Source organism: Podarcis liolepis (assembly GCF_965112155.1).
Source record: "Podarcis liolepis genome assembly, chromosome: 8".
In the NCBI taxonomy this organism is placed as follows: Eukaryota; Metazoa; Chordata; class Lepidosauria; order Squamata; family Lacertidae; genus Podarcis; species Podarcis liolepis.
The window spans coordinates 39315695-39329765 of NC_139560.1; positions in this window are offsets into that span (position 1 = coordinate 39315695).

The following is a 14071-nucleotide window of genomic DNA, read 5'->3' on the forward strand; positions in this document are numbered from 1 at the left end:
GAAATGTGTTTTCTGGTGAAAGATTTATGTCTTATCTGAAATAGAAGATCTGAAAATGAAAAACCCGATTTGGCAGGGCCGACCAGGGACAGTTTGCCACAGAGGCAAAATGCTCCTCTTCCTTCTCCCTGCCACCTCCTCTTTTGCTGTGGGCATGTCCACGGTGGCGGTGTGGGGGTGGCGAGGTGCCCCTGCTGCAGTGTGTAACAGTGGCATGGTATACTCACAGAGGAGGAGATGGTGGGGCGCACACAGAAGCAGCAGAGGGGTGCCCACAACTGCAGTGGAGGCGTGGCCAAGCAGCACACTCCTCAGGCCCAGATCAGCCGCCTGAGGTCACCACCTCACATCCCTTCATGGGCGGGTCAGCCTTGTGATTTAGGTCCTAAGATAAGCTGATGCAGGAACCAGTCCTCTACCTCAAGTGGTCCACTGTTTCCTGAGATTCTTGTATGCCCAAACTTTTCCTGAATAGTTAAAAGAATGTCGAACTGTCAAATTTGCTGCCACCAACAAATTCACGCATGCAGCTATTAATAGGTAGTCATCATAGCTATATGCTCCCTCCAGGATCAGACGAAGCATGCCTCTGAATACCATTTGCTTGAGATCAACAGTTGGAGAGGGTAATGGTGCTCTTGTGCCACTTACAGGGCTTACCATGGATCTGGTTGGTCACCTTAGAAAACCAGCTGCTGGTCTAAGGTGAGCCTTTGGTTTGATCCAGCAGGGGACTTCATAAAGCACATTGAGATTCCATGTGATATATTCCTATTTTATATGTTCATTAATATTCCACATGATATATTCGCCAGTATGAGTCAGTACAATACAAACTTTTTGTTCAAAAGTTTTCAAAGAAAACAGGTTTTGGAGGACATGAAATTTGCCCTTTTGTTCCTTTCCTTTCTTCAGTCCTTCTTACGCAAGAACCTCTGCTTGAATGCTGACGATATCTCTACTTTCCACTGCCAGCCAAGGAAGACCAAACAAGGAAGAAGATACAAACATCTCCATTTACTAGATGATGGTGTCATGTGTTCTGCCTGGTGGCTCCTTCTTTCCCCACTTCCTTCCCTCTGAAGTCTCACAGTCTTGAGAGAAAGAGGAGAGTTGAAAGTGTGAGTTAGGTAGGTCCACCTGTCAGGGAAGGCCCACCTTTTTAATACACATTGTGTTGAATTTCTCCTTTATCTCTAATAGACATCCAAATCAGCTGCCTTAGGTGTCCACCTTACTTTACGTAATGGTAAGGCCTATCCTGACAGTGAGACTGTATAAATATGCATTGGGCTACACTGTTAAAGTGTGTTTTTCAAAACTGTATGCTTTCAAGCTTTTCTGACATGCATTTTTCTAAGGCCATTATTGATTTTTGAAATGTATTTCCTATGCACATAAGCAACATTTTATCTCATTAACTGCATAGCAATAAACTATTGCCAGTGTCTGAGAGTTGCATGTCACTCAGGGAAGATGCTTGTCTATTCTATTTTAGAAAACATGTCCCCATTAAGGAATGATATTACAAAATAAATAGAAGGTAGCTATGGTTGTTTACTGTTGACTTGCTGAGTAGTGAGGCTATTTACGGATAATGATTTTAGGTTGCTGCTTATTGAATTGATTGATATAAAATGCTTAGGCAGCTTTATAAGATAATGAAAATAAATTCATCTAGCTGAAGAAGGTAAATGCTAAATTTTATTTGTGGGGGGAGGGGGCTTGTAACCCAGATTTCTCCCAAACCTTAATGAAATACAAATTCCTGGAGTAGGCAAAGAAGAAGTAACATGAGACATGGATTATTAGGAAGTAACATGAGACATGTTACTTACATTATTAGAAGTAACATGAGACATGGATTATTAAGAAAGCTAGGAATGAATCCCTGTGACAGGGTGAGCTACTGTTGTTTGGTCCCAGCTCCTGCCAACCTAGCAGTTCGAAAGCACACAGTGCAAATAGATAAATAGATACCTTCTCCAGAGGGAAGGTAAATGGCGTTTCCGTGCACTGCTCTGGTTCACCAGAAGCGGCTTAGTCATGCTGGCCACATGACCCAGAAAAACTGTCTGTGGAAGCAGACAAATGCTGGCTCCCTCGGCCTTTAAAGTGAGATGAGCACTGCAACCCCAGAGTCATTCACGACTGGACTTAATTGTCAGGGATCCCTTTACCTTTTTACCAGGCAAAAAGAGTCATCTGAAGGCAAATTGTATAGTACACCTCATGGTGAGAGAGGATTTAAAATCAAAATGTAAAGTCCATCTTCAAGTGCTGAAAAACCATCTTCCTCTGGTTGTAGATTAACAACCAGATTTCATTTTCTTTAAGGCAGATAAAAAAGCAAAGAAAACTCTCTTCCTTTTGTATGCTCTTTCCTATAGCTTTGCCCCCCTCTTCTTCTTTGGAGCTGACTGAGTTTCTCCTTCTCCATTCCAAGGCAGGCACAGAGGAGAGGACGAGGTCCAACAAGTTACCACATATACAACCACAGTTCCAAAATCCACAGTTGAACAATACCATTTGGGGGAAGAACCCAAATGTCACAATGGTCTGGAGAAGTCCTCATCAGGCAACATATTACACAAAGCAGGAGGAAAGACACACACGACTCACATTATAATCATGAGGTCAGCTTGCAGACTCAGTTCCAAGATGGAGACTGCAACTGTTTCACTTTATCAGAGATGGGGAGAAACCATTGCTTCTTTATCCCAGGTGGAGAACTTCAGGTTAGGGGCCAAATGTAGCCCTCAGTGTTTCTTTACCTGTTCCTTGGGAGTCTCCCTAGTCCCCACTAAGTATCAGCCCTGCCTCATAGTCTTCTTGACTGCTTTTCCCTGCCTGGAATGTCTGCTTGAATTGTGATCATGCCTCTTGTTTTCCTGGATGTAGAGATGTGTGCATAGAAACCTTTGCCTTTTGCTTGGCTTGACACCCCATGATCTCAACAATCTGCACTCTCAAATTAAAACCAAAGTTTACTTAGGAATGCTGCCTCTTGAATTTCATTTTGCCTTCATTTTCTGGATTATTTGATGGACCCTCTTGGGTGGGGAGACAGGTCATGGGTCTGTTTCCTCAAGATCTGTTTTCCTGAATTATGCCTATTTCACTCATGGTCATTTCCCAATGTGACAATGAAGAAAAAACAGAATGAGGAGGAGGAGGAGGAGGAGACTTTAAGGGCACACCAGCTGGTATTTTTGACTCTCACTCCTGATATACACTCTTCAGATTAAAATATGAAGTCATATTAAGGTGACAAATTCATTACATAAATAATAAGAAGCAGGATACAGTTAATTAATCTTGTCTTTGAGTCATTGGGCCTCATGGATTAGGGGAATTAAAATTGAAGCAAGTCAATAATTGACGAAGAAACATCTTTTGGGTACATGCTCTTTTGAAGTTTTAAAAGAGTTAATATATCAACACTTGTACTTCATTTTAGAATAGATGATATTTAGAAATGCACTGGTCTGTGAAATACTTAATGCTCCTATGCCAAATGCAATTGCCAGTGGAGTCTGTCAGTCTTTAGATTTACTTTTGCTTACTCCTTCCTCTTCCAAGTACATTTAAATGCAGCTGGCATCCTAAGCAACAGATTTGCTGTTTTGCTTGCACTGCTGATATGAAACAAATGATCTCAAGAGGAGCTTGTGCAGCACAAAATATTGTTCACCAAAAATCAACCATTATCTTAACATACAGTATTTGTCTGTTCTCAAGTGTCACAAAAATAAACCAAGATATCTTATTAATGTTTGTGTGAGCTTGGTCATGCTGATGCCATTTTTTTAAAAAATGCAGCCGTTGTTTGGGAAGAAAAAAAATTGTTTGTCAAAACCAGCATGAATTGGCAGACAGCCTCACTTGTTTTCCTGTGAATACCTTGAAAGCATCTCTTTGTAGACAAGATCTCCATTCCTTTGTTTACTACTTGGTGGGAGGTAGATACACATTTTCAGAAAGAAGCACTTACCTTTTCAGATTTCTTCCCCCCAATTAGGAAATTGACAGATATGCCAATTGTCTAATGAGAGCTTTTGCCTTCACCTGCATCAATCTGGAAATTCGTTCTATGGTCTTGATCCTGAAAAAGAAAAAAGCTTTCACTTTGTTCACTACTAACTTTCCTTGTTCATTTCCAAGGGGACTTAGCACAACTAACTTTCTCCAGATAAGGCCTCATAAGTTTAAGAGCTTAAGAGTGGTGTAGTGGTTAGAGTGTCAGACTAGGACCTCGGAGCCCAGGGTTCAAATCCCTACTCAGCCAGATAGATAAGTTGCAAATAATGGCAATAAAGAAAAATGATTGGTGAACAGCAGATTCAGGTTTTCCTATTAAAACCATCAGGCTCCCTCCATCAGATAGAAATTCCATAGAAATGTAGGTGCAGACCAGAGAGAACAACAATGTTTCAAGGATGAGTCAGGCAGCCTCATGCCACAGCAATTGTTCTCTGACAGGTAATACATTCAGGACGCCACCTAAAGATAAGCCTTTGATGGTGCTCCTTTCCTGCAGGCAAGACAGCATGACTCACCATGAAGCCACTTGACATAGTCATTGTCCTTGATAGATAAAGCCATTGAGGAGGTAAACCTTCTGGATGAGTCGTCCTTGTTTGTTTATATGCCCCAATCCACCTATTTCCAGAACCTCACCCTTCAGGTGATTGACAGGTGGATAGGTAAAAGTTGTCCCACAGGGTGCGGGTGGGGGGAAAGCGCCATGCCTCTATATTGGAAATAGCTGCTATGTACAAACATTCCAAAAAAGAGCAAAATACTTTAGGCTATTATTATGTTGGTCCATCTGATGCTCTGAAAAAGCACCAGGTGTTGCAAAGCACCTCCAGGTGGCTCTCCTCTAGTTGGGTCAGTTCTAGCTGACACAACCTCCTTTCCACCTGCTTTCCATGGGTATAAGACTTCATGTGAACCCCCCTACACCTAGACTTGATTTCTGGCTGGGTGAACAGTAAAACATTGGTCCAAAAGCTTTGTTGAAAAGGTATCTATTTCCACCCCTTGCTCTCCCTTTGCTCGACGAAGTCTTTGTTTTGGGAAAGGCTCTGTAAATTCTTGTGTTGCTATTGTGGCATCACATTAAATGGACATGATCACTGAACTCAAAGTGCATTCCAGCTTGCGGTGGCGTGAACAGAAATCCTGTAAGTAAATTATCAGCTGGTGCTTTAGTTTCAGACCTGCCACCTTGACTTTGAAGAGGTCTGCTCACAATTCTGGTGAATAATTCAGTGCTCTGCTGTAATTTAATTGTGAGAAGAAGCCAAGATCATCATTACTGTTGGCTTTATGACACCCTGTGAAATCCCACAGCTACACAATTTTTTTTGAAAACCCTGAATTTTCAGCTCTTTTCTGCATGAAAAGAATGGCTTTTCAATTGGCTGGGATGGGGAGAGGAGAGAGAGAGTGATCAAACATTTACCACACAGGAAGAAGCTGACAAGAAACAGAACGTGAAACTGAAGGCAGCGTGTTAGGATTTTAGGTGCACAACTAAGACAAACAAACCTGAAAAGAGTGTGTGGGAGGTGCAGAAGATATAGCATGTAATGAAAGTTGTGTTGAAATTGCCTTTTCAGTGTTTGGAAGCTCAGCAGTTCAGCTGTCGGGGCCTATTTTTCTTCAGACAAGGTAAATAAACAGCAACTCAAATGTACTGCTGTTTATTTTTGAGATAAACAAATATAAACTGGATTATCTCATTTGTCACTGCGGGTGCTTTCAGACTGTTGTTATATTTGGGTGGCCTTGAATCACCTACCAGCACATTCAGGTTTACACGATTAAAGGTGATTTGGAGCTCTTGTGCAACACACCCATTTCCCCAAAAGACCAGACTTCTTTGTAAAAAAAGAAGTAGTGGTGATGGGAAAATGCAGTGAAAAGTGCAGAAACACCTTTGCTTTGATGAAAGGTCTATCCATATAGACTGAATATTGATGTGGGTTTTAATCTGTTTTTAGTTCATTGCTGATTTTGATTCTTTTGATTTTTACTGATTCTTTTTTTTTTTGTAAACCACTTTGAGGTTGGGTGTTTTGTTTTGCTTTTAACAATCAAGTGATGTATAAATTTTAAGAAATAAATAAATGTCATTTAGACTCCCCACTAACAAATCAGCATGATTGCTCATTAAGTAGCCAGCTGTTGCAAACAAATCAGGATGAACGCTCAGTAATGCTCATTTTCAGAGTTGGGACATTACTGTTATAGGCAATATGGGGTTGAGGGGAAAGAGAAGTGGGAGGGGGGAGGAAAGGGGGAGACAGTAACATTTCACTCTTTTACGTAATATATGAGCAAAGCTTTTGTGTCAGCATCACGTAAACAGGTACTTTATTTGCTGGCAGTGTGAGAGTCCTGAGGGTCCAAGGCGTGGTTGGTTGCAGACTGTTGGTTGCTGTGTGTTTTGTTTGTGTGTGTTGCTGGGACCTGCCTGACTTTGACTTCTCTTGCATTCCAATCCTGTTTCCTTCCTTTGAGTGGATACTGTCTTTGCCTGTCCATCCCCTGCTCTTGTTCCAGACTGCTACCTGACCTGTTTTCTCCAGAGTCCTCTGGGCTCATATGTGCCATGTTTGGACAGATGGGGGAATGGGGTATCTGCTCAGCCAACCCCAGGAGTACAGATGGCTGCATTCCTAAGGCACTGCAGAGAAAGAAATGAAGCCGGTAGTGCTGTGGACTTCAAAGGGAAGGATGATCAAAATTAAAATAATGGAGAAGTTTTGCCAAGAAAAATCAATTCACAAAAGCACTTCCATAAAATAAAGGCATATTATTAAGACAGCTCATTATATCAAAGAATGTTTTTTCAATAATACAATGGGGGGGGGAGGGAACTATTAATGATTAAGAAAAAATAAATAGTGAAAGTAGAAATAAGTGTGTAACTGCTTTGCCAGTGTAACTGTTATTTTTAAAATAATATATCATATACATATGCTACCAAAAAAGAAACTTTTAAATACTGTACTTTAAAATATTCTTCCTGTAAGCAATGAATTGAAGATAATATCAATATTCCAAACAGACTGTTGTATTTAATTTGCAGTTAAAAACAAAAAAGGTATTTCCAATATAATAAAAAAGGTAGGAGCAAAATGTGCTAACCTTGACCCTTGAACATATGTATTGTTTGTAAATAACTATTACTAATGTATATATTGTCTCTTTTTTTGTCTTCTGTTAGCTGTTTTCAAGGCTACAAATCATTACTTTTCCAGCTCAATATATAGTAGCATTTTGCTGAGACAAACATAAAACAATCAGATACAGTGTTTAATTCTCCTGGTCCCGCATTGCCTGTCCTACAAAAAAGGGCAGCACGAGACTCGGAAAATATTAGCATAGATAAATGAGCCATAAGAAGACATGTAACTATATATAATAGTTAGCAAAACAAATTATTTGTGGTCTTAAGGATTTACTGGCCTCTCCCATAACATGTAAGTTGTGTACTGAGTTGACTCATAATTTGGTATACCTCAGCGGTGTTAAATATAAACCATGGCTGAAACTCTTTACATGCTTATATGGGTATAGGTCCCACTAAATCACTGGATTTATTTCTGAGTATACATGCACAGGATTGTGCTTAGTTGCATTTTTACACTAGTTCATGTTACATCCAGATGTGGTGGGTCATTCTTAGGCGGCTTCAAATATTGCAATAATTGCTTTTTTGAAAGGGTGCATGAGTGAATCTGCATTTCTGATCTTTCCACTATATATGTAGCATGCAGCAGGTGATACCTTTAAAGGAAAGGACTTCTCTTTCCCAATGACCAGTAGGCAGATGTGCTTCCAGTATAGTGACAGTGGCAGCATCATTTTTCAGTAATGGAGATTGAACTACAACCTTGTTTACAGGCCTTTCATTGGCTGGAAATCAGGGATGGGGAACCCATGGCTCTTTGGGTGATATTGGACTCCGACTCCCATCAGCCCCAGTTAGTATAGCCAATGGTAAAAAATGAAGGAAGTGGTAGTCTAGCAATATCTAGAGGGCTACATGTTTCCAGTCCCTGTTGCAAAGAATACTTTTGATGGCTCATACATAGAATCATACAGTGCTAGAGGTAGAAGGAAACCAAAGAGCCATCTTGTCTAACCTCCTGCAATGAAGGAATCACAGCTAAAAAAACATCCCTGACAGATGTCCATCCAACCTCTGTTTAAACCCCTGTTAAACCTTTCAGAGAGGTTATTTGTACCATCCCCTCTGCCACCTTCTTGCCATCAGGACTGTGCCATTGGCTCTGAATGAAAAATGCATTGCTCCTAGTTTTGAGGAACAGTGGTCTTCAGAAAACACACACATAATGAGAATCAGAAACCCATATGGATAGAAGATTTAGAAAATTGTGGGGAAATCTGTGAAATTGAAGATCTCCTTGACAACAAAAGGATCTTGAGACAGGGTATGGTGAGCTGTAATACTGACATGACAAAGTCAGCTCAACATGGCAACTTGGCATGTGAAATAATGTCACACAAATATCACAATACGATACTGCATGATGACACAAAGCCCTATTTTCTTATGATTCATAAAAAGATTACCCTTCAGTTTAGTTCTCTGTAAGGCACCAAAACTTGTATTTAAAGGTTTAGTCAGCAAATTTGAGGAGTTAGATGCACCATATCACAACTCCCTTGAGCAAGCAATGGCAGCAATGTCAGCCTGACATAGATTGCCCTTTCAAATAATTCCTTCCCCAAGCTCCCACATGGCATCATCTTTAAATTAAAGTTCTGCTAGGTTCTCTCTAACCTCTTGCTCTTTTAACAGGATATAAAATCACCTTGCTAGGTTTAAAACCTCTTAAATAGGGCACTGAAGTGAATGGAACTAAAGCTGCAATTAAATGGCTACTTACCTGGGAGTAATTCCCAAACAACCCAGTGGAACTTTTTTCTGAGTGAACATGCTGAGGATTGTGCTGTTTGCCTGCTAAACTGTTTCCTGAAGTCTCAGTGGAGCAAAGCAGCTGTCATACTAGTATTTTTTAAAATTCAGCTTTTAATGATAAGAAAAATTATAACAAAGAATATAATAAACAAAAAATGTAGCACAACAGTCATTGTCAGATCTAATCATTACACTTCTTTTCACAGGGATTCAAAAATGGAGCAGAGAGTTCCAGAGACAACACTTCATTGACCTCAAATATCCAGTCATGTATTACGCATTCCACAAGCTTGCCTATCTTGCTGTGGTGTCTGAGGCTGCTACCTCTTCACTGAACCACTTTGAAGGTTTTGGATTTTATTTTTCTTATAGTTAAGCGGTATATACATTTTAGGAAACAAATAATAATTTTATATATTTAATAAAGTTGAATCAGACTGGATAAATGTGTATTTTTGACAACCCTTTATGAAAATAGATTTTCCGAGTTACCTTTCTCCACATGGACAGAAAGCATACTTTGCTATACCACTGTTCCAATGTGGCTTTCTCCATGTATCTCCCAAACGGTGCAGTGGTTAGTCTAGCCGTCAGCAACAGAGAACATATTTATTCTTTATTCTTACGGTCTATCTTTTGCTCATCCCAGACATTTAAAATTGCCAGGGAGGAAACTGCAAGCACGTATTGATTCGTACTGTTTTGTTTACTCCAATATACAGCACCAGAAAACTGCCACTTTCAGACATGTGCACCAGAGGCAGAAATATGTGCCCTTCACATCTCCACAACTCTAGCTTTTCTGAGATAATGTGTGTGCAATCTATGACAATATAACTGGATGAAACTGAGAGGGGGAAAGTGGCCATTTTAAGCAAGTAGGTTTCAGCAGAGGTGACATGTGTGAAAGTGTGTGACAGTTTGAGCAGGGCGAGAAGGGAGTTGGGAAAGTCTCTGTTGCGTCAGCTATTTGGTGTTTGCTTCTGTGTGGTACATTTTTCCTTGTAAAAACTGGCTTAGAAAGCAATCCTCAGTATCTCTCCATCCCTGCTTTACTCAGACTTTTGCTCTTGTTTCAGCCTAGCAAGAAGGGAGGAGCATGGGCTGTTTTAAACTTGCCCCTCTCTTATTCCTCAGCACATCATGTGAGAGAGATAAAGGATGTGGAGCCCTCAAAACATTTCACAGTACCTCCCCACAATGTATTTTATTCCTGGTACTATATGTTATCTTCAACATAGTAGTAGTCATGTGGTAATTTATAAGATGTATTTTATAAACAAGCAAACACCTACAGAGGTGCAACGTCTATCAAGAGAACTGAACCTTTTCTAACTGAACATGTAAACTGACAGGCTTGCTCTTAAGATTCTATTCACCTTGAAGATACATATCGGCATGGGGTGTGTACAAAGGGGGTGTAGAACAGAAGGGAGAAGTGTTAAAATGGGGGTGGTCTCTGTGGAAAGGAAAGGTGAATGAAGATGATAATGATGTGTGCGTCCTGAGTTGGGCTGCACAGTCAGAAAGCCTAAGGCACAGATATGGGTTGATCTGTGTGCAAGGGAGAGCTGAGGAAAGTGAGGAGGGTGGAGGGAAAGGGGAGTAAAGGTGAAAATGGGGGTGCAGGGAGGAGTAGGAAGCATGAGAATGGGGTGAAGTTGAAAGCAGGAGCATGAAAGGATCTGAGGAATAGGAGGGGATGGTGGCTTCATAATTGGGTGGGTGGTGAAAAAGGTGCTTAGTAATCTGTGGGAGGAGGAAGACGGAGGTTGCCGTGGGGGGTAGTTTCGTGCTGGGGCTGGTATTCAGAAGCATTACTGCCTCCAGTTATGGAATCAGATCATTATCTTCCTTGAATTTGTCTGATCCTCTTCAAAAGCCATCCAAGTTGGTATTTTGCATCTTTCTACTTGAAAACATCCTTTTGAGCCTTGGCTTTGCATGGGGTGATGGCAACTGCCTGTCTCAGAAGAGCCATTCCCACCCTGTGTGTTCACATACCTTGTGATTTACATAGCCAACAACAAGGCTTTAATGATGTTCTCATTAAAAGACATCAAGCAAACGAGGCTACTCCTGCCACTGTATAAATGGGTGTGAGTGTTTGTGTATGTGTATCAGGCTGCATCTATGCTTGTATCTGTGATGGGGAGCAAGGGAATGAGACAGAATTTACCATTCCCATTTACCTGGAAAAAAGGAGAGAGCTTGCAAACTCTCCCTACTTTGTGCGAAGGTACATGCTCCCAAAAAAGGCCAGCTTTGGTTTGACCCTGTTTGGTGCAAGAGTGGTCACTGCTCACACCATACCTGATTCAGTTAGGCGCGGATGTGTCTGGTTGCTCAGCTTGCATGGCTCAGTTTGCCTCAGGAAGGTTTCCAGCAAAGGAGCAGAGCGGTAAAGTAATTACAGATTCATTTGCTTTTATTGATAACTTTACTTAATTAATACTGTGAGGATGTCCAGGGACAGCCCTTTTCAAATGACAGCCACAGCAGCTCTTAAGGTAGACATAGATGATCCCTCACCTGCAAATTTAATTGGAAGTTATTAATCCCAGATTAATAATCCCAGATTTGACCAAACTGCGGGAGGCAGTGGAAGACAGAAGTGCCTGGCGTGCTCTGGTCCATGGGGTCACGAAGAGTCGAACACGACTAAACAACAACAATCCCAGATTCCTCCCACTAACATGCTCTTATAACTCAGCCTCTCTGGTGTTGTTCATTGGGTGGCATTATGCCCTACACTCCTACTAGCATAATGGAATACAATGAACTCCTTGGTCAGAGGGTTTTTAAAAAGAGTAAGTTGCCCTCCACTCGGAAGATGCATTAGAGTACTTCTTTAAGCATCCCAGGATGCTGAAAGACGAGCAGGCACTGGCTGAGGAAGGAGAGGAGTTAATGAATCATGCATGTATTTGGCGAGTTGGGGCCATGTGTGTCAGCCACATTCCCAGCACAAGAGGATTTGCTCAAACTTTGATTGGCTCCTTTCCCTCCCTTCTCATTACCACACCATTAATGACTCATAACTCTGTAATGGACGCTATTTCACTTGGGAACCTAAGCCTTCTTGTTGTTGTTTCTTTACAGGCAGTGATTCTGAAAGGATCAGGTGATTACTGTTAGGACTGTCTTATTTCTGAGCAATCAAAACAAAACAAAAAATCAAAACAAAAGGGAGGATGGCTGGAGGAAAACTTGGACAAATCAGACCAAGCACAGGCCAAATATTCTGTGGCCAAAAAATATAAAAAGAGCCCTGCCAGAACAGACCAAAGGCCCATCTTAATCCAGAATTCTGTTCTCCCAGTGGCCATCCAGAGGCCTTTGACAAAACTACACGCAGGAGCTGAGGGCAACAACATTCTCCCCACTGGTATTGAGAAGCATCCTGCCTCCAACACTGGAATATTTTCCATGGATTTGCCTAACCTCCTTTTAAAACAATCCAAGTTGGTGGCAAATTCCACAGCAGAGATGACACAGAAGGGAACTTAATTTTGTCACCATTGTGTTTCCTTGTTACTGTCCGGCAGACCTTTTTTTTTTTTTTTTTTTTTGCTGCTGCAGTGGCATAGTGCTGGCTTTCCTCTGGGATAAAACCCAGTTAATCTGCCGAGGCTCAATTGCTCTGCATTTTGCAGATAAAAGCACTGGCATGTTCTCTGGCTTAGATGCCACACTGGGTACAACTCAGCCTTATAGTTACTGCTAGAGATGAGTTCAGGTTTTGCAGCCTGGGGATGTAGACGTGTTTATAATACTATAATAATAATTTATTATTTATATCCTGCCTATCTGGCTGAGTTTCCCCAGCCACTCTGGGCGGCTCCCAATCAAGTGTTAAAAACAATACAGCATTAAATATAAAAAACTTCCCTAAACAGGGCTGCCTTCAGAGGTCTTTTAAAAATAGGATAGCTGCTTATTTCCTTGACATCTGATGGGAGGGTGTTCCACAGGGCGGGTGCCACTACTGAGAAGGCCCTCTGCAGCCTGCCCTCTGTTGTGTCTGGGCACCAGTGAGTAATCTGCAGCCCAAAGAATGAATGCACGTGGCCCTTGACCTTCTTTCAGGTGGTTGGCAAGGAAGTGGAGGCAGGGTAGAGGTGGCAGAAAGAGAGGAGTCTCACATACTTTGGGCTCTATCCCTGCCCACCATTGCCAGCCCCACACACCCCAGCTCCAGACCTGCCTACTGCCAGTATGCACCTTCCAAACTATTTCCCTTCAGGAAATGTGTCCCTTTATAGAAAAATGGTTCCCCAACCCCCAGCATTGATAACTAGTTCAGCCTGATTAGGTAGGAGAGGCAATGTCAGCATAGAACAATAACACTGGATAAATCAAATATTCTTCATGTTTTGCTTTATAATGGAGTGCATTAGGTTGTGGTTTGAAGGGTGTGGGGTTTCTTTTTGCCTCTGGCTAACCAGCATTAGTGTGCTCAGTAAAGGCCAGATGTTGACTCCCCGATACAAATCAAGCTTTCTGGCATGACATTGCGGCCTGAAGCTGTTTCTGGGTCCATATCTGTATTTGATAGCAAAATAAACATGGTACAAAGAAAGCAGAGCAAGTTGGCACGTCATAGATCATTAGATTCTGACCTGAGACAGCAAACAAAAGAGCACAGACTGAAGTTTGGCCCTGGGTATCATGTTTTATTTTCATATTTTCTGGAGATTTTGGCCAGTCATATATGCACTTAGGTGGGAATAAAGCCCATTAAGCCCAGTTGGGCTTACTTCTGGGTAGACATGTATAGGATTGCATTGTGCATATATACCTTTAGCACACATTTAAATGCTCCTTTCCTTCTTTTCCTCAATTACAAAACAGTAACAGCGCTACTTCATCACAGGGATGTTGAAAACACACACAAATCGTTTCACTACTTTGGAAGGCTTTAAAATTTACGCTCTGCGGGATTTTAATTTGCCTGGTGACATTCAATATTTTGAACTTGCTTGATACCAGCTTTATTGTTTTATAATGATACTTTATGCAATTCTTTGTTGCTTTTATATTGGACTTCGATTCTTTTTTAAAAAATGAAATCAACACGGAAATTATTAAAATAAACACCCAGGAAGG